The 26,263-nt window shown below is 40.0% G+C and overlaps 1 protein-coding gene across 2 annotated transcripts in view; it reads left to right on the forward strand.

The window, feature by feature from the left end:
* LOC101154758 (protein ELFN1) overlaps window positions 1-26,263 on the forward strand; it is a 152,246-nt gene that overhangs the window by 69,869 nt on the left and 56,114 nt on the right. The window contains exons 2-3 of one of the 2 annotated variants that reach the window (XM_011477880.4): window positions 7,055-7,154; window positions 24,454-24,485. The gene's annotated coding sequence lies outside the window, so the exon portion shown is untranslated. The remainder of the gene's footprint in view (window positions 1-7,054; window positions 7,155-24,453; window positions 24,486-26,263) is intronic. The other variant, XM_004066082.5, reaches the window with a different exon arrangement.

A 26,263-nucleotide genomic window follows, 5' to 3' on the forward strand; every position in this document is an offset into this window, starting at 1 on the left:
CCACATTCCTAAAACTTTTGATTAAAACTTTTTTTTGTGATTGGCCTTTCTTGCTCTTTTCAAACTTTATGAATCAACTCCTAGAATGTCATGTCAATCATATTAAAAAAAAAAAAAAGTATTTGCATTGACTTTAAAAACTACAATGGAGGGTATGCTGTTTCTGTCCTGTTGTGGTTATGTGTTTTCACTACATGGAGTGATGTCTGTGTAGATCTAGACAGGCCGGCAACCTGTCTAGATCTACCCACAGGTCGAGTCAGGGAAAACGCCACGTGGGGAGTTCCCCGCCAAAGTTCAGATTTTTGAACTCCTGAAACACCGACGTCTGATGCTCAAATTGCGCTGCTGCCAGACTGACGTGCGCCCGACAATCAAATCGTGCTGCAGGATTTCAGATTAATTGACTTAACATTTAAACTTTTTCCCCCCGACGCACAAATCGCGTCTAGTGTGAATGCAGTATCATGCTGTATTTCTTGCCATTTCATTTAGTTAACCCTTGTGCTATAGATGACCCCACCCTTACTTTGACATGTACTCCCTACCATGACAAAGGTGGATAAAGGTGGAAACATGTAATCCATGGACACCAGAGAAGATCACAAGTCATTGAAGAAAAAAGGTTCAGAGCACTGTCTAGTGGGTCTAGATGACCCAACTCCCCATGTTTAAGTGCATAGGATAGCACAAGGGTTAAATACGATACGAAATTAAAAACATTAAGAAGTTAATATTATTTCCATTTCTTGGGTCAGGTATTGAAGAGTTAAAACACCTTTAGCGCAAGTAAATAACAGAAAACCAAACAATAAAATAAGAAAAATGTTCAATATTACAAAATTCCACATTCTAATTTAGGGTATATTCTCCTCAAAATAAGAGGAGAACTACAGATGTAGAACATAAAATCTCATGGAGATATTTGGAAAAGTGTTATGTATAATGCCACATGAACCAAACAACAAATCTCATCTAATACTCCTTTCACAGAATTTCTCCAATAATTTGTTCTTGAAAAAGGTTTGGACCTCCCTGCCCTACGCTCTAGACAGAAATGTTGATGCCAAATTGTACATCTCTCACAACAGTCACGTCTTGAATAGCAACTAAGTAGTTTGATAAAGATCAACAGATGCTTTTCAGTTCCAAGGACGTCTTTAGATGGGAAAAAATCTTCTGGCAACTTCCTCCAGAAGGAGGTGGAGAAAACAGAGACCCTTCGGCCTTTAACCTGCCGTCCTCTCTGTTGAGTTCTCTGCCAGTCAATACAGCCACCCAAAGCACAGAGTTTGTCTCCTGACCCTGTGAGGAGTGTGGGCCTGCCTCGCTTTTTCTGTCACGTACAACAGCTTCCTCCATTAGAAAAGCAGCACATCAGGGGAGTTTGCAGGCCTCATGGGTATCCCTGCTGCGTGTGCGTGTGTGTGTGTGTGAAATGTTGTTAGAATTTGGCTGTGAGTCGTATCAAAAGCTTGACTACAGGTTCACAGAGATGCTTGGCTTTAAAAAAAAAAAAAAAAAACAAGCAGAAAAAGACAGTTTGGATCCTTTGTGTTTGTGTGTATCCTCTGTGCTCTGGCCTTATTTAGACTCATTTAAAATAAACAGATGAGTTAGAAATTCTGTTTATGTGGTGTCAGGGGGTGGGGGGTGGGGTTGCTAGATGCGTGGGAAAGAAAAATAGGAGAGGCAGAGCCACTCCATGCATACGATGATCTATTTATCAATTCCCCATCTTGACTCTCTTCCCCTCCACCTATTCTCTCCTTCTCCTGTTTCTCCTCCTGCTATGACTGGCCCATTTGCCTATCATCTTGAGAGCACTTTAATTCAACTTAGCAACCATTTTTTTTGGCTGCTGCACTGTTATTATGCTTTTTAACCTTCTTTTTTTTGTTCCTTTTGGTCCCCTTAGCGCAAATAAAATGCAGTAGAGTCATTTTGCTTGCTCCATCTTTTCTTTGTAATTAAGCTCTCAGAATTGTGCAACCAAAAACCTGTTTTTAGGCTGCAATTTTTTAAATAAAGTATGAAGCAATAGAGGCAACATTGTTCAGCAAAACATCATGCAGTGGTTGTTCTCTGCTAAACACTGCTGCACTGTTTTAATTAACGTCTAATTATGGAGCTTTAAATAAATGCTTCCAGGCCGATTTGAAGAAATACATGACAATTTCCTGTAGGCACATTGTCTAATTAAAAATGTTATTTTGGGGCTATAGTACCAATACATCCTCTAATAATGTTACCAGAGCCAACAAGTAAACAGCAATAAACAACCGGGAACTTAGATACAGGTAACACTCTGCTAAAATAGTGTCAGAGTTAATTCATTTTAAAACAAAAATTGAAATTTGACTTTGTCATTGTGAGAAACCAAAAAAAAATCACCATTGGTGGAAAGCATAAAGGGCCCTGTTCAAGTCCCGGCTGGGGGACCTGAAAAAGAATGACCAATGGGGGACCTTTCTGTGTGGAATTTGCATGTTCTCCCCGTGCATGCGTGGGTTTTCTCCAGGACTTTGGCTTTCTCCCTGTGTCCACAAACATGCTTCGCAGGTATATTGGTGACTCTAAAATGTTTCTAGGTATGAGTATGAGTGTGCACGGGTGTTTGATTGTGGCCCTGGCACAGACTGGAAACTTGTCGAGGATGTCCCCTGCCTTTGCCCACAAGTAAACAGGTTAGGCTCCAGCAGCCCTGTGACCACAAAAAGGGATGAAATGGGTTTAGAAAATGGATGGATGGATTTTAAAAAAAAGGTAGAGGTTGCTAACCTCTATGTTTTAGAAAAGTCAACCATCGCAGGTGCAGCAGTCTCAAAGAGTTTAATGATATGGTTTAGAAAAAAGGCCAGCTCCTTAAAAAAGTTGGTTAGATTAAATGGAGGACGTTTAATTCAATTGAAAATTGTTTTTTCATAAATGTGGATAAAGACAGAAAATTCACTTTCAGAGAGTTGTATAGTAGAGAAAGGCACTCCACAGGGCAGTGTTATAAGCCCTATATATATTTTTTGTAATGCATATTAATCTCTTTAAAAAAGTCCCACTCCAGTCATCCAAATAAAAGATCTGTTGTAAAAGTGGTCCAAGTGGTCTATTAATTATGATTATGCTGTTTTTAGCCAAAATTAAAAAAAAAAAAAAGATGCTTTCTAGGACATAGTTTCTGGAGAGCTGGAGCAGTTCATTAGAAATTCGCCTCTGAGTTGTGGGTGGAACATTTGGCGTGGAGCAACCCTCCTGTTGCGTTGTGGAGTGGTCCAGGGAGCTTGTAGCCCGCTCAATTCATTTTCTATGGACAAATGCGCTATTTTTCAAACAGCATTTTTTTCATCTGCTCCTGACTCACAGTTTGAGTAACGAAATACTCAGAAATGCAACATTGAGCTTAATTTTATTTTGTATGTCCTCCATCATAAGAAAAATGCCACAAAAACATGTTAGGAACACCCAAAACAACATTTTCTTTGGAGGGAGTCTTTAAGATATGACGATGAAATTCGGAAAGTTTTTTTTTTGTGCTGATTATGGGGCGTTATGGAGAAGAGGTAGAAATGTTCAATATTCAGCAAAAAAAGACACAAGAATCAATGGAAAACTAATGAAAAGTTTACTAGGAAGAAAAAGATAGTTGTTACTTCAAGGTGAATAGTTGGAGCAACTTGATCGTCTTTGATTGCTAGTCTTCCTTGTTGACAAAACACTGCCTTGAAAAGAAAGTAATGATAAGTGAGTCCTCAGAATGATGGGATACTTAAAAGGATGTGAGGGAAGAGTAAGTGCCCATTCTTTAAAACAAATTCACATGGTGTTTGATTCAGTCAGTTGTTGACTATTGAAGACTTTCAGCTTCAAAACCATCTTAAAATACTGTAGATTGTCTGCACAGACTCTTGCATTAAAAAGTGGTGCTGTGAAGCAATTAGATCCTCTCTGATTGTGTCTGGTCAGGCTAAAGTGGGTGAAATGCTGCTCTATTTGCAGTGCAAACAGTTATTAAAGGATGAACTCTTCTGTGTTGAAGGGTTAGAACAACCGGTCAATGCTCTCCCATCAGTTTATTTTGTTTTTCATGGAAACTTCAAGGAGTGTGGAAGACAATAAAACTGCAGATTACCACATGAAGCAGCTATTAAAATTGTGTTAAGTCATTGATGGACCGTGTTGCTCAACTGTAATGCAATCCATAAGAAGAAGTCATGCAGGGGAATGGTAAAGTGAACAAGAGAAGAAAGAGAAGGGCATCCAGCTCTGGAAAATATGGATCAGATTGGAAAGATGACCATCATGAGTAATAATGTATGCCTCTAACAGTTATAGACCATCTAGGAATGCAGAGAGACAGGTCTAAATATGATTATGTGTCAATGGAGAAGCATCCTTTATGTTTGCATCAATCTAAAATGGGAAAAGAAACAGTTGAGCAGCTTATTTCATGTTTTCCAAGAAATACAACACAATGACAGCTGTTGGACAAATGTAGGAAAGCGGGGAGGGCTTGTGGCAGTGTTCATTTTGTCGACCAAGTCTATGATAAAAGATTTTTGTCAGCAGACTTTTTCACTGACTAAAACTAAGTAAAAACGTCAGAAAAAGTCACATAAACAAAGACCAAATTCTACCCCTAAATCTAGCCCTCCAAGCAGAGACATGGAAATAGTGTCTTCAAATTACTACCACTGATAGTCATGAATAGTCGCAGGTCTTTTACACTCAGAAAAGACACATCAGTTTTATATCTTTAAAAAGTCATGCAAAAACCAAAAGTCATTACTTACATTTAAATGTAAATTTGTGTACTTTAGAGAACACTCATGTGAAGAAATGTGTTGCTTCTGCGGGTCACCGTACTGGCGGAGGGATACCTAACAACACCTGTCACTACGGCTTCTCCTAAAAAAAAGCAAGTTTGCTTTAAAGGCTTTTCTGATGCATATGATAAAGATATTCAGCCCAATAGCCACCTGGCCATCTTTGTCTGTTCTTCACAAACGCCCCAATTGCCATGACATATACAGACAGCGCTACAGTTGGGAATGGTGGTGGCCAAAAAGCTTATTCTTCTAAACTGGAAATCAACAACTTCTTCCTCCTTTGAACATTGGCTGGCTGAGATCAAATATGTCATCAGGCTAGACAGGTTGAGGTTCTGCAGATTTGGCTCACAGTATAGATTCAATACTGTTTGGAAACCCTTTCTGGGTCACTACAATCTAACTTGAACTACAACACTGAACAACAGGACTCCAATTGCAGAGGTGCTGGATTTGGGTCACAAATGCAATGTTGCATCTCTCTCTTGTACAAGTTATGTTTGACTGCAACATTTATTTGTGTATTTGTTTATGAATCAGTATGGTAATCTGAGAAGCCCGTATGAATTTTGCCTCTTGCCTTTGGCAGGTGTCGTGTTCTTTGGGGGTTGTCTTGTTCTTCGTTTCCCCCCTTGTCTTTGTTCGTCGTTGTGTTTTATGCCATATGTTCACTTAAACTTGAAAATAAAATATTGGAAAAAAAAAACAAGTTTGGTCACCACTACAGCTTCAAATGCCCCTACAGTCGGAGGGGCGGGGAGAAGACGGAGAGGTAGGGGAAGAATTGGGATACGGCCAAAGACTGTGGCTAAATCTTACTGACCCTTAGTTAAAGAAAATGTTTGGCAGGACAAATGGAGACAAGATCCAATTAGAACTCTCTTTTTCTGGGACATCCAGAGTGAGTCTTGACCTTTAAACTAAACTAAGACTGAAGACTGAAACTCTTCAATTAACTAAAAGATTTCAGGTGACTGAAATAAGAACAAAAGCAAATTGCGTGTAGACTAAATCTTCCCAAAATATTAACACTGGCTAGTAAAATCCAACACTCTGATACTCACTGTGGGAGGCAAAAAAAAAAACCTTTAGTAAAATTTGATGCCGACCACCATTATCAGCCGCATGAAGAGATAAAAGGTGCAGACGTCGTCAACAAACTACCAAACCTTCATAGGAGTTCAGACATGATGAAGAAAGAAAGGAGTCAACAGTGACGAGAACCTGTGGAAGGTGCACACAAATGTAAAACATACAGAAAAACGTTTGTTTTTGTCCAACACATAAACATAAGTATAGAACAGTTGCCAATCTTTTTAACAATGGGAGTCACTGCAAACTGAACCTAAATATGCAAAACAAAGAAGGTGGTCAAAATCCCTAAAATATTAGATTTTCACAATCTGGTCTCAGGTCAGCACATAACTTAAGCTGACAGTCTTGATGCAAGGAAACATGTCAAATGACTCAGTGGGTCCCTGGGACCAGAAATGAGAACCATTGCTCAAAGTTACATGTCATAAACACGGCGCTAAGCACACATCATCAAAATGATGATGCAAAAAGATCAAATAAGTGAGCTGACCTGTAAAAACGTGCACAGTCTTCCAACGTATTTGCTGATAGCAATGGAATAAGAAGAATGAACACAGGAGTTTACCTTTCACCACAGTGAGGATGATATTACCCGTGAAACTTGTGCCATAGATGGAAGTGCAGCTGCAGCAGCAGCTGCTCTGGCTGAGCTGCGACCGGTGGGACCATTGAGAGCTGCCGCTGCCACTCTGTAACGCAAACGGATGCTGTTCAGCAAAATTCACAACTGTACTCAACAGCAACACATTCCACTCACCAAATCTGATCCCAAACACATTTGGTGATCAATACCTACACATCCAAATTTGATTTGTTCATCCGTTTTTACCATTAAAAAAGTTTAATATTCATCCCTTTACAGAAACAAGTTATCATGTGAATAATACAAATAAACAGTTATTTCTTTCATGATAAAAACTCAGCAGCAGTTTATACATTAGGCTGTAAAAGTTATTTACCTCATCATAGCAGCTTAGAATAAATTTGTGCTTGAAACAATTTAGTGACAAAAGCCAAAGGTTTAATGGGGTTAAAAAGGATGCCCTATACTTATTTAAAAGCAATATCTGGGAGTTTTTAATTCAAGTTCAAATCTTTCAAATCTTATGTCATCTTATGTCTCTCTTTGGTTGCAGCTTCCACTGGAGAAAATGACACAGCAGTTCTAAAAGGACAAACATTTAGAGAGGATTCCCTCTGAAGAACCTGAAACAGTTCTCCCGGAAGCACAAAAAGGTAAAAGACTGAATCATGTTGCCCTTTGTGCTTATTAATCATCAAACAGGTAGAGAGCCTGTGGAGATGTGTGGTTTGTTTGTGCACAGAAGTTTAAGGTAAAGTGACATCATTGATTCCGTTTGGGTCTGCAAATCGTTTTGAAGTGTTTCCACACATTGAGCTGTAAAGATGGGAACTGTCACACGATGGTTTATAATGTCATTTCTATTTTCACAAAATATATTTGGTGAGAAATCTGAGAAAACTGGCATGTCATGAAAATACAGTTTTATAGGTTGGCTTAGGAAGGGGATCCTTCCAGGAGAAATAGTTACAGAAAGAATCTGACGAAAGGGTTTGCTGCGGGGAAATCACTGGATTACAAGAGACTGGGAAAACTATATGTTTAGGAACTCCACAATATTCAAATCTGCTCAAAGACATTACCACCCAAATTTCACCAAACAAAACCAAAGATGGGAACATGACAGAGAAGTCGTTGGCTGGAAGTCATGACCTCTGTAGTGGTAGTAAATGGTGGTTCCTACATTTAGAAATCATAAGAAATTTTTCATTCAAAGTTCTTCATACCTGAGACTCTTTCTTGGATGTCTACCACTGTGATGGTTACTGGATTTTGTTCAGGGAGGTTGCTATGTTCTTTTCTCAGAGAGACCAGCCACTGGGCTGGTCACACACACAACAGCAATCTGTTGTGTGCTGTCTCTTTCTCCCAATGACTTTTCCAGTACTGTTCAGTTTCTAGCCTTGATAAGTCTGATCGGATGTTTTGACCCTGCTACTGAGCGTACACTTTCACATGCTAGATGTAAGATAGATAGATAGATAGATAGATATCAATAAAGTGTTCATTACTTTTTTACATCTGACTTCAGTGGAAAGACAAAAATGCTTCATCCATCCATCCATCCGTTCATCCATCCATCCATCCATCCGTCCATCCATCCGTCCGTCCATCCGTTCATCCATCCGTCCATCCATCCGTCCGTCCGTCCATCCATCCGTTCATCCATCCGTCCATCCATCCATCCATCCATCCGTCCATCCATCCATCCATCCATCCATCCATCCGTCCATCCATCCGTCCGTCCATCCGTTCATCCATCCGTCCATCCATCCGTCCGTCCGTCCATCCATCCGTTCATCCATCCGTCCATCCATCCGTCCGTCCGTCCATCCATCCGTTCATCCATCCGTTCATCCATCCGTTCATCCATCCATCCATCCATCCATCCATCCATCCATCCATCCATCCATCCATCCATCCTCCCTCCAAGCCCGTGTTGGGTCATGGCGCTGCTGGAGCTCACATAAATTCAACATTTAGCAGCGTTTCCCTTCATTTTTTATTTATGGTGCTGCATCTCTGTATGTTTGTGCAGAGCTGGGGGGAAAAAGCCACGATCTGAGTTACTCAACCCATAAGGTTCTTTTCTCTCGGGCGCTGAGGGGGGTGGGGGTAGATAGGAAGAAAACGAAAGAAAGGGGAGCAGGGTGACAGAGGGAGAGGTCGGTGTGTCTTCAGCTGATCCACTTCCTCCCTGGTGTTGGCTTGCATTTGTCTAGGCTGCAAACTGAGTGCAAGGCTGGAATACTGATGACTGCTCCTCCGCATCTCCCCCTTTATCCTCCTCTCCTTCCACCTCTCTCATCTACACCCCCTCCAATAATCCTCTCTACGCATACTCTACATTCTGTCTGCTCAACTGATTTCCTGCCTCCTGTCTCTCCCCCTTTTTGCCCTCCTCATCTCAGCTCCCTCCCAACCCAGCTGCACTTTATCAACACAAATTTCCCCTCCACTTTTCTTCCCCTCTCCATCTATCCGTTCCTCCATCTGACCTCACTCTACCTCTTTCCGTGCTCAGTATATCACTTACCAGCTTCATCATCCGACTCTGTTTCCACCCTTCTGCTTTTATTTGCCCCGTGTTCCCTCTACTGCCTCCTTCATTTTGCCCTCAGCATCGCTGCTGCAGCTTGCCATCTTTCCTGCCGTCTCCCTTGTTTGGTCTTCCCTGCGCTGCCACGTTCCAACTCTCCTGTAATGTGTGAATTAGCTCCTCGTCTAAGTGGGTCACAGAGGCGATGAGACATGAAGCGAGGTTACAGACGCACATCATCACCAAACACAAACATCGCAGAATGGAAAAACAAACCCATCTCATCTTGTTTCTCTGTTCTCCTTTGCAGACATTAAGAGCCTCCTGACTTTTCCTTTGAAATTTGAGGGTTTTTTGCTGACGTTTGTTTGTGTTGCTTTTCACACTTTGAATGCTATTCCAGGTTTGGTGGACTTCAATTTTCAGTTGCTGATTGTTCTCTTTTGCAGTTTTTCGGTTGCTCTTCTGTTAGATGGAGACTGAAAAAGGATTTTTTTTAGGAGGAGGTAACCAGTTGGATGTTGTATTTTTACTATGTATCTATGAAGTAAACAACATAATGACCACTCTAGGGTTCATTGTCTCCACTAAAAAAGCTAATTTATTGATACTTACATTGGTAGACACTTTAAATCGGATTATGCAAACCATCAAGCTCTAAAGTTACTGGAACTCCAATTTGTTTTTCTCAAAAAGAACAATTTCATTAATATTTATTGATCAATTCAATATCTTAATTTTATGGTTCATATAATATTTACTTTGTTATGTCTAGCTCTTTGAAAAACAATCCTGCTAAAATTAGCTTCCTCATTATGATGCTGCTGCCTCCATGCTTTTCACTTGCAGTTCTATGGCTTGCCTTCCTGCCCCTGTGACCAGACAGTTCACCTTCAGTTTCATCAGACCACTGGCCGTGTCTTGTGTCTTACCTCATGTTTACCTGCTAATTGTTCTTCGTTTTCCTATTTCCAGCTTTAAGGCAGTGATCGTTTGTTCCTTTTCAGCTCATGTAGATGAAGAACTTTTTTCTTATTGTAAAAAAGAGAAAATATGCTTTATCGTACATCTTCACAAAATCAAGGGATTTTGTTGTTTTTGTTCAGGTAAATTTGCTTTTCTTTTAAATTAAAGAGGATCAAATAATTCACTTTTCCGGCATGGTGCTAACATGAGTGAAAGCATGGTGTTACTACTCTTTTTATTTCGGCGTATTTGTCAATTTATTTTTACTGATAACCTAATTTTTTAACCAAAATCTTTGAAAAAAATTAGTTCTCCAGAAAGTTCTTTATCTTTATCAAGAAGTTTAAAAAATGCCTTTTTTTATTTGACACAGAAACAACTTTTATTTACTAGGGATACCACAATTTTGTGATTACAACTGAGTGTATTGTTGCATCTTCATTGCATCCATACTTTTGGGTCAATGTATTGGGCTAAATTCAAGAGGGATTTATTATTTATTCTTTAACATATAAATCCAGGCTTAGTATAAGCCAACTAAAAGATTTTCTTCATTTTATTTGCTTATCAGCAAATTTAAAAAGTATTTTTCTGAATTTTTGTTTTTCATAATTTTCGCTGTTCTTTAATGCACTAATGCTATATTAAACTGAAACAAAACCGTGACCCAAAAATGGAGCTTTGAAGTGAATCGTGAAGAAAGCATATCATTGCATTTGTAGTATTTAGCCTTTTTTCTGATTGTGGCTTTCAGTTTTGGCAAAGAAAAATCTTATTGCCCTATCAAAATGCTTTAATAATGATGCAACCTTTGGCAGACGACCTCTTGACCACCATTCTCGCAGCCTTAGATCAGCCCTTATCCAGGAGCGTGGGTGAGGATGGGAAAGGTGGTGTCATGCTTGGTGCACAAACTAGATTTTCTCTGGCTGGTCTCTTTCATTTCTCCCCTCCTGCACCTTCACCGTTGGGACAGTTGGGAGTAAAACACTTTTCACCCCCAGTGTCAGCTGAATTGCCTTCTTTTCACGGTTGGTCCTCCTTGGCGACTGCATCTCGAGATGCCCTTTCTCGCCCCTGGAAATAAAAATAATAAAAGAGGATTTATGAAAGATGTCACCAACATTAGCACAAAGGCACGGCAGAGAAGAACATGTCACTGCACACTCAGGTAACTCCAATTTATCATCTGATGGCCGTACTAGTGCCACAGTGGACCGTAAAAATGGGCCTTTTTTTGTTTGCTCCAATTCATTGAACCTAGTTGAGTGTTTGATGGAGCCGTTTATTGACTGGGCCAAGCATTACCAGAGCCTTCAGGAGGGTGCCCTTGTGGGTGTGACTCAACAAAACAGAGAACGACAGTGGCACAGGTGGTTGAGCGGGTCGTCCAATGATCGAAGGGTTGGCGGTTCGATCCCCACTCCCACCAGCCAAAATGTCGTTGTGTCCTTGGGCAAGACACTTCACCCTCCTTGCCTCCAGTGTGGCTCCACTGGTGTGTGTATGCGCATGAATGATCCCGGTGATGGTCAGAGGGGCCGTAGGCGCGAAATGGCAGCCACGCCTCTGTCAGTCTGCCCCAGGGCAGCTGTGGCTACAACCGTAGCTTACCATCACCAAGTATGAATGAGGAGTGAATGAATAATGGACACAATGTAAGCGCTTTGGGTGTCTTGAAAAGCGCAGATAAATCCAATCCATTATTATTATTATTAAAAAACTTTTTTCTTTCAACTTGAGGGTAATTATCTGAGGAGAGCTTCTGCTTCTCCTATAATGATCTTTCGCCTCTGAGGAGGTTCTGTTAGTCGACCGTCGCTCAGCCCCTCCCCGCCCATCTCGTTTCTCTGCACTGGCGTTTGGCTCAGAGGAGCCGATAGGTTGTCTCCCACAGAGCTCACTTTTATTATCTTTGATTTCAAGGAGCATCTGCAGCATTGCAGTCAATGATGTGCTGATGAGACAGATCTCATTGGTTTGTAGAAGTCACTGTCTGTTAGATTTGAACATTCAGTGGGTTAATGATGGATTTCCTATTGTGTGAAGTAGGAGCAGATCTACAGCTCTGAGCTAATAAAAATAAACACACTTTAGTCTTACAAAATAAAGTTCCAGCTCACTTGGTACAAATATTTTACTCAGCAGAAGCCAAAAACAATAAATGTCTTTTAGAATAAAAGTCTCATAAAAGGTTTTTGCCCACTGAAATACCAACTTACATTTGCTGATGACACAGTTCTGATTTCTACGATAAAAATCACTACAAAAGAATAAAAAGTCATCAAGTTCATGAAAATATGTATACCATGCAGTACACTTGAGACTTTTTCTGTCATTTATTTCAAGCTTTAACTAATTGGCTGCTTTTCCTTATTCTTTAGGGGAAAAAAAAAAAAAATATATATATATATATATATATATATATATATATATATATATATATATATATATATATATATATATATATATATATATATATATATATATATATATATATATACATATTAAGAGCAATACAGCATTTAACAGATTAATTTAGTCCAAAACTAATTACAAATAAATAAATAAATCACTACTCCATCTATGTCCTATCGTTTACTGTTTCTAAAACCTGCTGCCCGTTTAGTCTGCATTGTTTAAATATGTGCTCCATAAGCTCAAATGTTTCCATCGCACAGATGCAAACATTTAGATCACCAGTTAGGAAGAAATCTGTAAGATTAGTTATGTATTCATTCAGCTTTCACTGATTCGCACGGGTGGTTTGACAGTGATCGTTACCTCAGATGTCTTTCCTGACACAACCCTGTATTTTACCCGGGCCGGGGACCGGCACAGGGAGGGTGAGACTTGGGCCCCCTTGTGGTTGAGCAGTGGTACAAAGGGTCTTCCCCAAGGACCTACATTGAATGAAGATCGGCTCCCCTGAAATAATATTAATAATTACTATTATTTTTAGTAGTACTTATTTAAAATGGGACAATGCAATTTTAAAAACCACATAATAACATGGATAAAAAAGTTAGAAATAGCCAAAGGCTGGTTTTAAACTGTGTCCCCTGATAACATTCATGCCAATTGTCAGTAAGTAATAAAACAATTAAGAGAAAGTAGTTTTAAACACTGACCAATCAATGCGGATTTCTTTCTTTCTTTTATAAATTACAGGTTTTTTGGGGGTAAAGCTGGCCATAGTTGCCATTTACCTTATCTTTAAATTCCACAGTAAATAGAGGCATAGAGGTAGAATTTCACTGATTGAAACTCCTTTGTCTGAAACTTTAGATGGTTTTAATAAGGAGATCAAAGACTCTCTTTTCTGTGAATGGTGAACTTTATTTTTTTTAATCCATACAGGAAATGAACATGGACTGCTCTAACACCATGACTGCCTGTACATCATTATCTGGGGGCTATGGACCGTTGAAGTGGTGATCTCTGGTAGCTTGAAGCTTTAAGGCCACAAAAAGAGGAAATCTGAGATCTAGCTGATTCAAATCATTCTCCTCATTGGTATTTTCTTGATTCCCCTAAACCTTATGAATCCATATTTCATCGTTTTATTACAACCTAATCTATTATTCACACCCTGTTTTAAAAAATGCACCAGAGCAAAGGTCATTAATCTGTGCGCACTCCTCTCTAGTGCAGTGCACACCTCACACACACACACACACACACACACCCACACCCACACACACATACAACAAAAACATGCGAGTTTGTAAGAGTCTCAGAAATTATTCAGGAAACATGAGACAAAGATTCTGTAACACAGCCGTGTGCGAGATGAGCCAGAGTTGAACACAAAGAAAAACAGGCGCAGAGGAGAATCAAACAGCCAAAGAGAAGGAAGGTTACATCAGTTCTGGGATGTTACTTTACCGCCAAGCAAGCTGGCAGTGCTTGGCATTTTTAATAAGGAACTGACAACGCCAAAAGTTATGGAATAAGAACAGGGTCTGAAATGTACGGTGGCCCTGAAGTGCAAATAAAATTCACGCAACGCAAAAATCATGTTAAAGATCATAACGATATTTAAAAGAAATTAAAATAAAATTCCAAAAAAATGAAGCAAAATAGGGAGGAAACATTTCAGAAAACAAAAGTAATTTCCAGGAATCAAATGAAATGTTTTATAAAATATGAAATAAAATAAGAAACCGGTAAAGGCAGACTTATGGGACATCACTGATTGGATGATGACGTTTAAGTTTTGAAGAAGACGGAAAGCAAAAGGATGTTTTGACAGACTAGATTGAGCAATCAATGAACTTTTGCAGTGGCTTTGGCCAGAAGTTTAAAGAAATATATTCTCTGGCCTAATAACTTTTGGTTGAAAAGGTGAACAAAGGTCATTATCCAATCAGCAATGCCCCATGATACTTGCCTTTTCTAGTTTCTTAGTTTGTTTCATTTTTTTAACATTTCATTTTGATTTCTGGAAATGACTTTTGTTTTCAGAAATGTTTTTTTTTTATTTTCTAAAATATAGTGTTGCTTCTTTTGTTATTTATTTGCTGTGTTAACCATTGTGCTATCCTAGGCACTTTACCATTGGGAGTTGGGTCATCTAGACCCACTAGACAGTGCTCTGAACCTTTTTTCTTCAATGATTTGTGATTTTCATTGGTGTCCATGGATTACATGAAACTCTTTCCACCTTTATCCACCTTTGTCATGGTAGGAAAAACACGTCAAATTAAGGGTGATTTGCACTTCAGGGCCACCGTAGATTTGCACTTGCATGCTGAAACAGATTCTGAAATGCTGCCCAATAGTGTTTTTCCCATGTGCGTGCTCAGGAGAGGGCCAGTCAGAGTGGTCATCTGCCAAAGGACTTTTGTTTTCTGCACAGCTGCTTTCCACACATCGAGGTTTTAAACTGCCAGATCTTTTTAAAAACGTGTCAAAAGTTTTAGAGCAGGTGCACTTTCATCAGGACAGCCAGTTTTTGGGCCAGGACTTCCAAGTTTTGTATTCAGAAAGCTCTCTGAGCGAATGAAACAGAAAGGTAATCACACCCAATTTGGCGACCCATAAGTACTGTGTAATTCTGTGCAGAATCCTCCCAGCACTGGGTTCATTTTTGTCATTTCTCTCCACTTTGATGTGTTCAAATCCCAATTTTTGTGCAGCACCAACAGTCAGGGATAGTACGCAGGTGTTAATACAGGTATTTCAAACCACGGGGATCAATTTAAAACACTTACGGCTCTCACCTCCACGTGTTAGAAAGAGGATGGGTTCATGAAAGCAGAGTGACAAATGTAACCGAAGAGGGAGATACGTGAAGAAAGGCCTCAAGGAAAGATGAGTAAAGAACTGCACAGATGCTGCATGCTGAGCTGGCAGATGGTGGGGTTTGAAGGACAATTTCAAAACCAGAAAACGACTGACAAACAGGCATGACTTATGGGTTCATAAAATAAAAAACAGAACAACGGAGATAAAGAGAACCACAGGTGGTAGCTGTCTTAAGGAAAAACCAAGAAAAAAATAAAAGAAAAAAGTTGAGAAGCTCCCTAAATACACAGTAACCCAGAAATCACACACACATACAGATCTGCACTTAGCATTTTCCGGCTGAAGAGTAGAGTTGAAAAGCTTCATTGGATTTAATAATTGAAATCTTAAAGAAAAATGACTTTGATCTCCTCAGGCATTTTTTCATATTTTCATTCTGTTCAAAACTGCTGTAACCCTCAATCTCTGATCCACCTTTATGCTCCCCATTTGACTGGTACGCCGTTTCCTGTTTGGCACTATTACAGTTTAAAATGAAAAAGAGCTTTTAACAAAAAGCCCGTAAAGGGAGAAAAGAGTAATATAAAAAAAATAGTACTGGTACTAACTGGTGCTCACAAGAAACTAACTATTCCACACAAGTAACTAAGTGCTGCTCATGAAAAACTAACTGGTGCGCATGAGAAAGTAACCTGTGCACATTGGAAACTAACTGGTGTACACAAGAAACTAACCGGTGTATATGAGAAACTAACTGGTGAAAACGAGAAACTAACCGGTGCTCAAGAGAAACTAACTGGTGTAAACAAGAAACTAACCGGTGTATACGAGAATCTAACTGATGAAAACGAGAAACTAACCGAGCTCACAAGAAACTAACTAGTGCACACTAGAAACTAACCGGTGTAATCGAGAAACTAACTGGTGTACACAAGAAACTAACCGTTGTATAGAAGACACTAACTGGTGAAAATGAGAAACTAACCGGTGCTCACAAGAAACTAACTAGTGAACACTAGAAACCAACCGGTGCAAGCTAAAAAACTAACTAGTGTACAAGAGAAATTAACTAGTTTACACTAGTAACAAACTGGTGTACAGGAGAACTAACCGGTGTACACGAGAAACTAACTGGTGTACATTAGAAACTAACCGGTGTACACGAGAAACTAACCGGTGTACACTAGAAACTAACTGGTGTTCACGAAAAACTAACTGGTGTATACGAAAACCTAACTGTGTACACTTGAAACTAACTGGCTTATACGAAACCTAAACATGTACACTAGAAACTAACTGGTGTACTCTAGAAACTCACTGGTGTACTTTAGAAACTAACTGGTGTACATTAAAAACTAACTGCTGTACACTAGAAACTCTCACTGGTGTACTTTAGAAACTAACCGGTGTATATCAGAAACTAACTGGTGCTCACAAAAAACGAACTAGTGCACACACGAAACTAACAGGTGTACATGACAAACTAACCGGTGTACATGACAAACTAACCGGTGAACATGACAAACTAACCAGCGTTCATGACAAACTAACCAGTGTTCATGACAAACTAACCAGTGTTCCTGACAAACTAACCAGTGAACATGACAAACTAACCAGTGTTCATGAAAAACTAACCAGTGTTCATGACAAACTAACCAGTGTTCATGACAAACTAACCAGTGTTCCTGACAAACTAACCAGTGAACATGACAAACTAACCAGTGTTCATGACAAACTAACCAGTGTTCATGAAAAACTAACCAGTGTTCATGACAAACTAACCGGTGTACATGACAAACTAACCATTGTTCATGACAAACTAACCGGTGAACATGACAAACTAACCAGTGTTCATGAAAAACTAACCAGTGTTCATGACAAACTAACCGTTGTACATGACAAACTAAACGGTGTACATGACAAACTCAGCGGTGTACATGGCAAAGTAATCGGTGTCATGACAAACTAACCGGTGTACATGGCAAACTAATTGGTGTGCACGAAAAACTAAGTGGTCATTTGTGCCCAGGCCACCTTTACCTGGAAATGACAAAACCCTTTTTTTTTTTTTTTTTTTACTTTCACTCGTCTACAAAGACATTGCAGTTTTGTTTGTCCAGCTTTACTGTTATGTTATCTCTGAAAGTCGCCTAAAACAAGTTCTAAAGTCATGTGTTTTTTTTTTGGCACAGAGGACATTATTTTTGTTACTTTAAAACTTCAGATATTCAAGCAGCAATTAGTTTTTAAACCCATTCAAAAACAGTGTAGTTCTCCATTTTAGAGCCTGAGGTGCTGGGATTTGTAAAGTCTGTCCGTATTCAGCAGGAAAGTGGGACTGCATGATTTTAAATAGATGTTGCACCTCACAGGGATTTATGTAAAGTTGTGCACACATGACATGACTGCCAATCTCGGCAGCCTAAAATAACTCCACCCACCTTGGATACCACTCCATCATGTCTGCTCGGCACATGCAAGCTTCAATTATCAGGCACATGTGCGTTTGCATTGTGTCTTTCCCCGCTTAGCCATCAGCTCACCCACTCAGTCTTATCCTAGCTTAAAAACGGTTGTCTTTTTAAAATAGAGACTCTTTATAATTGATTTAAAAAGACAGTTTCTATTTAAACAGCTGTCCGACCCTCTACTTTGGTGCTTTTCTTGTAACCTTTGGTTGATACTGTAGTGAAGGAAGAAGAGGGTTGTTGAAGCAGAGTGCCGTCTCTGAGTGTGCTTACAGGTTTCACCTATTACCTGTTTCCTCTTGTTAACATTGCAGCTTGTTCTCACCACACGTCAAGTTGCCCTCTGTCCTCTCCTGGTGGGTGTTCCTCTTATCCTCCTCTTTAGCTCTCTCTTAACAGAAAGAGTGCCTTTTTTATCATCTTTATCAAGGTCTCAGTAGCTCTCTTCTGCCCGTTTAGACAGGATTTGATGGCTTTCCACTTCCAGAGTTTGACCTTTGGAGACCAGATTTTTGTTGTGTTCACATAGACACTCCTGTAATGCTGTGGGAGACTTTGAGTCCTGCAGAGCAGGTTTTACATGGATGTTTTCATTATCTGGCCTGCAAACTGTTGTGTGTCCCCGAATGCAACACTCCTAAAAAGGAGCACGTTTTCCCCCCAGCATTTTTCTGCGCATTGCAGTTCAAGAATACAAGTTGACCAGGAAAACACAAACATAATGTTTATGTTGTTAAGCATTGCGGTGAGCACAGAAGTCAGACAGAGGCGGCTGTGGCTGGCAAAGCTCACATCCCTCCTGCTGTGAGCCTGTTTTTTTTCTTTTTTTTTTGCTGCAAATTGAATGAACCACACTGCAGACCTCTTACTGATGCAGACCAGCTAAGCCTGAGTCACCTGCCCTGCTCCTGGCTCGCTGGTCACTGTGGTTTTAGCCTTTACAAACATGAATCTGCCAGGATAACAATGAACAGCCAGGACAACGCTCTGCTGTCCTCTCCATTCACAGTCAAGGGGACTACAGACGAGCAAACACAGCGCAGATGCTATAGGAATAACTAAAGAGCCCATGTGTGTGCATGCATGTGTGAGTAGTTGTGCAGTTAATCTGCTAACAGTACAGCCAGTGTTTACCTATTATGATGCTTCTCTGATCCTTATTTATCCTCCCTCTTGTGATTTTTCTTTAGTTTTTCCCATTTTTTTGGGACTTTTTTTCTACTTTTTTCGTCACCGGACCTTTTCTGTTTGCATCCTTAATAAGTGTCTCTCTTTTGTTGTTGTGTTTAATGTCAACACACACGAAAAAAAAGGGGTCAAGGAGACAAAAATGTGTGCAGTTTGTCCGAACAGCCTGCAGCGATCATGGAGCATTTGCAACATTTTGTCAAAAACAAAATCCCCGCAGTAAAGATCAGAGCTTGTGGAGCCTAGGGGCGTTGAACATCCGACTGTTTCTGTTCTTTGTTTTGTCCAGCAGAGTCACAGGACAGCAAGGACACACACGCAGCGAGATTATTCATCTGTCAATAAGATACATCAGCTATTCAACTTGCACTCTCTCGTGAAATTGCCATTTAAAATCACTCTTTCTTTGTCTTTGGCTCCTTTTAAGCTTTCAAACTGCTGGCTGGCCAACAAAAACAAATCAAATCTCTTTTTTTGTTGGCATCGCTGATGTAGCTGATGATGAACCTGCTCCTTTTCACAATAAAAAGGTACAGAAATAACACATTTAGTTCATTACAAAAGCTCAAAGTGGTGACTTTTTAGAGCTAACATCTTGAAACTGTTTGACTGTCGGAGACCTGAGAGATTTTGTAAAAATCATACAAGTTTAAGTCTGTTTTGGCACACAATTCCCAAACTTTGACACATTTACAAAATTAAAAGGACAAAATGCATCAGTTTTATGTTCCTCCTTGACTTTGTTAAACTTCTTCTTCTCTATTTCTTTCTTACTTTTCTTGGTTTCACTTTTGGCTGCTCACTGAAATGTTTATCTATAAAACTTACGTTCTTCTCTCCAGAATTTTTTGTTTTAACCAGACCAACACTTCACATTTTAACCCTTGTGCTATCTTCGTTGATTGCCTCCAAGGCACGTTAACGTTGGGAGCGGGTTCATCTCGACCCCACAAGATAGCACATGGGTTAATTTTGAGGTTTTTTTACAAGTTTTTCTATGTGAGGTTTAAAGGTGAGGGAGTCGTCAATCCAGACACCAACTTGTACTGATGAACCAACTCTATAACATTTCCATCCAAGGTGGACACCATTGGAATTGTATCAGGGACCTTTTCAAGTTTGACAACAACATTAGTTTTGTCTTGTCAGCATTGAGAACCAATTTTAACTGAATAAGTGAATGCTGTCCAGCAACAAAAGCTTTGTGCAAGGTTTCAATGGCCTGAGCAAGAGATGATCCATAACAGTAAATGACTGTGTCATCAGCATAAAAATTTAGATTATCATCAGAGACATTTTCACCCAGGTCATTAATGTACAAAACAAATAGAAGGGGGCCCAGAACTGAGCCCTGTGGCACCCCCCTGTGGACAGTAACAAATTTAGAGCAGAGACCTTCATGTTTAATGCATTGGGTCCTGTTATTCAGGTAATTTGAGAACCACACAACTGCATCCTCTGACAATCCAAAGCTGAGCAATCTGCTTTTTAAAACAGCATGGTCAACTGTGTCAAAATCTTTTGACAAATCTATAAAAAGTGATGCACAGTACAGTTTTTTATCAAGTGTCACAATAATGTAATTAATCACCTTTATAGAAGCGGTGTTGGTACTGTGTTTTTTTTCCAACTGGTCAGAGACTAAAGAAATGTGTATGTAAGTGTTAGAGTCACCAGTTAAAATAAAGTTTTTTTTCAAGTGATATGTGTGTCAGTGGGGTTGAATTTCTGGTTTTGATTGATATTGTCAGGCACCATCTTGTTGTCTACAGCCAGGTCCTCTTGGAAATTAGCATATTGTGAGTTTAACCATTTACCCCCGGAAGCTGTCGCCAGCGACAGGATGTGACACGCACTCGTTGAACTACCGTCAGTCTTCAACCATTTACACATTTAGTAAAGCAAAGTAGCTGCAAAGCTACTTTGCAGCGCTAACCTTAAACATAAATTATAAGGGACATCAACCATATGTCACTACCGAATCCAAGTTCCTGATTGGCCAAAGTTCAATTGGTTTAACTTTTCAATCAATGTTCATTTTGTACACAGAGCCCAAAAACTGACTTAGAGAGATTTTAACACGGAACCCCCAAACGGGCACATACAGGCATTTACATAGATTTTTCATTTGAATCGGTCGATTGAATGTAGCATAACAGTCCCATTTACCCACACTCACACACACTTTCACACACTGCCATCAACCTATAACCATCAGGATTACTGAGGGGTTCAGTGTCCTACCTAAGGACACTTCAAAACACGGACGGGCAAGATAGAAACCAAATCTGCAATGTGCCAGTCAGAGGTTGACTGCTCTACCTCTGCACCACAGCTGTAACCAAGAGTTACGGTAATTCAAGGAAACCTTAGTTGAAGCTCCAGTGTTAAAGGGTTAACGACAGATACGTCTTTTTTTCTCTATTGAACAGAAAATGTGGTATAGAGTACCTATGTGTTCTTGTCAGATGAGTCTTTTCCAGTTAAGTCGGGTATCTCAGGTTTCCATAAATGTAAAAACAATGGTTTATGGTGGTTGTTTTTGCCAGAAATGGTTACTGGAAAAAAGAAGAAGTAAAAGACAGCTAAACTGAGCGTGTTAAATCTTACAGGTCAATGGACACACGTACAGCCCCCCCCCCCCCCCCCCCCCACACACACACACACACGCACACACACACACGCATAATCTAGTTTTTAGGTTTAGAGCAAATAAGAGAGGAAGTTTCATACATTGCACTGAAGACACTTGACAAAAAAAAGAGCCTTAGCTCCGCTCCGACACTGACAGTAAAATAGCATCAGCAACTGTCAAAAGAAATATTCAAGATGTTCACATCTGAGAAGAACAGCAAGGTCCTTTTTTTAAGTTGATATGAATTGAAACAAGACTTGCCTAAAAAAATCTCTAAAAACACTTGAAGGCAGCCAATGGCCTGAAACATGTGCTGAGAATTATGCAATGTGACTGGCCCTCAAGGATTTAGTTCAAACCCTTTGAAATATCACTTTTCAGCCCTGAGGATACCCCCGTAAAAAGGCATGTATTCAAGTCCAATAACGAGCCGTTATTAGACTGCAGTCTGTGCTCTGTGTCACTGATGCAGGACTTGTCACCATGGCAACCCAGAAACAGCAGAAAATGCTCTTAGAATGGAGAAAGCTGTCCAACATGACTAAAATAAGGAGAAATATGATTTCAGAAAAAAAAATTCTAGCAAGAATTTTAAAAAGGTATTTTAGTTTTTTAAAAGTTAAATTAATTTGTAATAAAGATTAAGTTCAGTTTTAAAAGGCAAAGACTGTGAGAAAGTTACTTTAGGTACTGTTTTCTCATTTGGGTGTAAACTGTCAATGCATAAATGCATTAATAAAGCCTCCACACACCAGGCATGTACCATGTATCATCACGAACCTTCGTAGGTAACAATCCTCCAAAGCAATTGGTGATATATAACACACTGTGTCTTGGTAGTATACCACAATGGAAAGAGCATTAAGTTCTATAAGAAAACCTTCATCAAAAATGTTAAATTTGCTGCCAGAGTGTCGTCTTATACTGAACTATTTTCTTTACACCAAAAAGTATTTTCTCTAAATGTATTGTTGAATGGGAAGCCAAAAAAAAAAAAAAACGTCCAAACCGCCACCACCAGCATAGGGTTTGTGAATCAATAGGATCTCTATGCATGCCTTAATTTTTAGTGGGAATGAAAAAACTGACATTAACTTTGCGTTCTCACGGGAGGTCTGAAATGTGTTTATCATGCACTGCAGTCTACTCAAAGCTGATCTTTGAATGTCCCAGCGTATGCACAAGATATGGCCCCCTACTGTCAAATTTAAAGGTCTGAGATTTTACCGAGCCACTCCGATCAAAAATGTGTTTTCTGCATTTTTACCATGTTATTGTCGCATTTTTTCATTATGGAGGACAAATATAAAGAAAATTAATCTTATAATTGCAGTTCCGAGTATTTCTTTCTGTGACAGACTGGCAACCTGTCAAGGGTTTGCCCAACAGTAGCCAGGACATGCTGAGGGAGCCCTTTGACCCCAAAGGGGATGTGGCGGGTTAGGAAAAGTGATTGATAGAGTATTTTCCATTTGAAAATTTTGTTAAATATGCTGGATGGGTCATAAGCTCCCTGCTCTGCTCCATTCTGATGCATCCACTTGTAGACAAATAGATTTGTGTATGTCTTTGTTTTTCTTGTCTGAACCGCCATTTGGCTCCAAACTGCACGGCTGGATAGCTCCAATATTGCCCACCATTTTGTGTTGCATCGGTCATGTTATGTTGGGGGTGTGAGGGGCTGTAAGCTAGCAGGAGAGCGTAGAAACAGTTGGATGATTGGAAGTGGGGGCAGACTTACTCCACATCAACAGTTCTGCCCACAACTGAGAGGTGAATTTCTACTAAACTACTGCCACTCTGCAGAAACTGTTTCTTAGAAAACTCTCATCTGGTTCAAATCCCAGCTGGATTCTTCCTATGTGGAGTTTGGTTGTTTGGAATTTTTCCTGCTTCGTCCCAAAGTCCAAAAACCTGGATCAACCTGTTGAAGGGTGTGCCCCGCCTTCGCCCAACACTAGCTGGGTTGGCTCCAGCGCCCCAGGGTTGGCTTCATGGATGAAAACCGGACTAACGCTGTTTATCAAAAAACATGAAATTCCGATACATGTGACTTAAACAAACGTACTAACAGAGAATGAAAGAATTATTTTCCTCTAGTGTTCTGCTCTTCACTAAAACCTCATGAGTCAATGTATTTACTATTTCATATTTGGAGTTGGAGGATCAGTTGTTCTTCCTTGCAGGGCTTTTCTTCTCAAACACACCTCACACTGCAGGAAACCTAATCTTTCAATTTATCTTGATGGCTCTTTGCAAACAGGGACTTAAATGTTTTTTATCGCAGTATTGTCCACAGTAATAGTCAGCATGGAGCTTACAATTTTTGTTGAAGGATTGTCAAAATACTCCTTTGTGACAAGGTTTACGGCGTTATGAGTTTCACTTTTATTGTTTTGTCCACCGCTGAAATTACTGAAGGGTTTCTTTCCTGCCATTTGACACCCACTCCCACACAAACACATGCTTCACACGTGAGGAGGAGACTGTGAACTGAGCGAAAAATGATGTTTTCCCCATGAGGCGCATGTTAGCCTCCCCCTTTTTTCCCCATTTACTCCTCTCCATTCATCGAGTTGCCAACTGTCAGATGTTGCTGTCATCTTCAGTCGTCACATAATCCGTCTCTTTAATGGGAATCCCCCCAATATCTCCACACGCAGCCCTTTTTTTCCCAAAAATGTTTCCATTTCATCTCCTATATTTATGAGAAATTTTATAAGGTTTTCAATTCTTTTACTGAATCACTATTTTATACTGTTTCATAATTCTGATGCTGTCCAGCTGCTCCTGTTCCCGACTTTGTGTTGATGTTTCTCCTCTGTTCACAACATCTGTCTTTTCTTCCTCCTCCTCTCTCTTCTTGTCCCCTTTCCTCACTTTGTTTTTTTTTTTTTATTTCACAGTGATGTGACAGTGAAGACCTCCATCTGGAAAGGTAAAAGTTGTTCCCCCCTTCATCTGTGCCTCTGCATGTTACACATCCTGCTCTGGCACTGCTTCTGAAGACCAGCCTTCATTGAAAAGACACCAGCGCAACACCAAACACAGCTTCAAAAGTCCAGACCAAAAATGACATTCAGCTTAGAATATGCTACCCATCAAACACACGCACACACACACACACACACAGACACACACATACAGACATTCAGCCACACTCGCTCCACTGAAAACAGGATATTCATCATCTGCTTTACTCCTTTTTTCCTCTGAGAAAACTTTCCTGACACAGATACAAAAGAATATTTTGTGTGAGAGAGCTAAAAGTGTCATTTTTCTTTTTACTTTATTAGACAACCTAAGTTGTTTAAAGACCTAATTCGACGAAAATGGTGTTTTTGGTGTTTTAAACATGTTCTTGTGGCATATTTCTTTATCTAAATCTTTGTATTGGACTGAACCCATGGGGTTCCTGCAGAATGTCTTAGCTGCTCCTAGCACTGCGTTTTTCTGGACTGAGAGGTCTGAGGTCTGTCCAGATATCTGCTGTAGCCACTCCTCCAGCTTGGGGGTTACTGCCCCGAGTGCTCCAACTACCACAGGCACCACTGTCACCTTCACTTTCCAGGCTTTCTCCAGTTCTTCTCTGAGTCCCCTTCTCCAGTTTCTCATGTTCCTTCTTCCTGATGTTCCCATCGCTTGACACTGCCACATCCACCACTCTGTTCTTTGTCCACCACTACAATGTCTGGTTGGGTCGCCATTACCATCCTATCAGTCTGGATCCGGAAGTCCCACAGGATCTTTGTCCCCTCGTTCTGTATCACCTTTGGAGGTGTTTCCCATTTTGCCCTTGGGGTTTCGCGTCCATATTCTGCACACGTGTTCCTGTATATTATTCCAGCCACTTGTTTGTGGCGCTCCATGTATGCTTTCCCTGCCAGCATCGTACACACTGCAGGTATGTGCTGGATTGTTTCAGGCGCCTCTTTGCACAGACTACACCTTGGGTCTTGTCTGATGTGGTAGATCTGAGCCTCTATTGCTCTGGTGCTCAGGGTTTGTTCCTGAGCTGCCAGGATGAGTGCTTCAGTGCTGTCCTGTGGGCCAGCCCTTTCTAGCCATTGGTAGGATTTCTCGATATCAGCCACAACAGTTATGGGTATGAGGGGCATGACTTGTATATCATTGTCTGTGGGTTATGAGGTAAGCAGTAGCCTTAAGCGTCTTGCCCAAGGACCCTCACTGGATGATGTGAAAAGCTCACTCTTGTTGTGGTAATTGCCCCATTATTATTAGTTGATTCCGACCCTGGGAACCTTGGTTTTCCTGCGTGCCAGTTCTAGACCTTATATATATTTATACACCAACTAAGCTATCCAGCTGTGATAAAAAATATATATAAATATTAATTTATTTTATTACCGTATTTTCCGGACTATAAGTCGCTGTGGAGTATATGTCGCACCAGCCCAAAAATGCATTTAAAGTAGAAAAAAACACAGATAAGTCGCACTGGACTATAAGTCGCATTTTGACGGGAATTTTATTTGACAAAATCTGAGACCAAGAACTAATAACTTTCACAACCTCATATGACACAATCATAGCAGACTGTTTATCTCATAATTTCACAGTAATTCTCTCTCATACTTATTTATTTATTCCTTTCATGAAGCATCATTAGCCAACTAATACTCTGTTTTCATCCTGTATTTGTAGAAACAGTTGTCATTTTGATTGCATTTCTGAATCTATGAAATCATTGGAAAA

Source organism: Oryzias latipes, chromosome 1, assembly GCF_053564925.1.
Source record: "Oryzias latipes strain Hd-rR chromosome 1, Olatipes_Hd-rR_3.1".
In the NCBI taxonomy this organism is placed as follows: Eukaryota; Metazoa; Chordata; class Actinopteri; order Beloniformes; family Adrianichthyidae; genus Oryzias; species Oryzias latipes.